The sequence below is a fragment of the Lissotriton helveticus genome, chromosome 1_2, assembly GCF_964261635.1.
Source record: "Lissotriton helveticus chromosome 1_2, aLisHel1.1, whole genome shotgun sequence".
NCBI lineage: Eukaryota > Metazoa > Chordata > Amphibia > Caudata > Salamandridae > Lissotriton > Lissotriton helveticus.
Window position 1 is genome coordinate 106311785 of NC_136058.1, and position 1561 is coordinate 106313345.

Consider the following 1561-nt stretch of genomic DNA (forward strand, 5'->3'; position numbering starts at 1 on the left):
TTCTGCTTGCTCTCCTGCCCCTGCCCCCTCGTTCGTTGTGCTTGCTCTCCTGCCCCTGCCCCCACATTCGTTGTGCTTGCTCTCCTGCCCCCTCATTCGTTGTGCTTGCTCTCTTGCCCCTGCCCCCTCGTTGCTTGTGCTTGCTCTCCTGCCCCCCCTCATCGTTGCTTGTGCTTGCTCTCCTGCCCCCTCGTTCATTGTGCTTGCTCTCCTGCCCCTGCCCCCTCGTTGCTTGTGCTTGCTCTCCTGCCCCCCCCAACCCCCCGCTGGTTGTGCTTGCTCTCCTGCCCCTGCCCCCTCGTTCGTTGTGCTTGCTCTCCTGCCCCCTTGTTGCTTGTGCTTGCTCTCCTGCCCCTGCCCCCTCATTGCTTGTGCCTGCTTTCCTGCCCCTGCCCCCTCGTTGCTTGTGCTTGCTCTACTGCCCCTGCCCACTCGCTGTGCCTGCTCCCCTGCCCCTTTGCTGTGCTTGCTCCCCTGCCCCCTCGTTCGTTGTGCTTGCTCTCCTGCCCCCTCGTTGCTTGTTTGCTCTCCTGCCCCTGCCCCATCGTTGCTTGTGCTTGCTCTCCTGCCCCTGCCCCCTCGTTGCTTGTGCTTGCTCTCCTGCCCCTGCCCCCTCGTTGCTTGTGCTTGCTCTCCTGCCCCTGCCCCCTTGTTGCTTGTGCTTGCTCTCCTGCCCCCGCCTTCTCGTTGCTTGTGCTTGCTCTCCTGCCCTGCTATTGACATTGTAAATGACAATGCCATTTATTTATGGTTTTTTTAAAAACCATAAATAAAAATGTCATGAGCAATGCAAATAGCTCTAACTTTAAGAATGCCGAAACCATTGCATTGTAAATGCTTGTATTACTGATTGCCTCCTCTGTTTTTCTGGTTAGATGCTTTGGGCACTGTGCCACTGCTATTCAGTGCCACAGTGAAAGTGCTCCCTATGTTAAATTGATGTATTAATTAGTGACTCAATGATTGGGTTATTTGATTTACTTGTCAAACCCTAGTAAATGGCACCATGTGTGCCCAGGGCTTGTAAATCAAATGCTGCTGATGGACTTGTAGCACTGGTTGTGCCACCCACAGAAGCAGCTTGTAAAGTTTGTCTCAGGTCCGCCATTGCAGAGCCTGTGTGCAGTCTAGTACTGCCATGTTGACTTGCTAATTGCACCCACTTGCCAGTCCTTAAACCTTCCCTTTTTTTCAAATCAGACACCCCTAATGTAGGCCCATAGGCACTGTACATTGTAAGTATAAGGTAGAACATGCCCTGGTGTGTGGCTTGTCCTAATAGTGAATTACGGCCATTTTAGTTTTTCACTATTGCAAGGCTACCTGTTCCCCATAAGCCAGAATGGGCAGTTTGATTGTAACATCTTATAATCCTAACTGACCCAGGGAACATGGTAGAAATTCGAATTTAGTATGCCTGAACTCAGAATGATAAAATACATCTTTTAGTGAAGTTGGTTTTAACATTCTGGGTTTGAAAATACCACTTTTAGAAAGTCAGTATTATCTTTCCTATCTATGCAAGCCTCCCTCTGCTAGGTTGTGTATTCCTTGTCTGGAG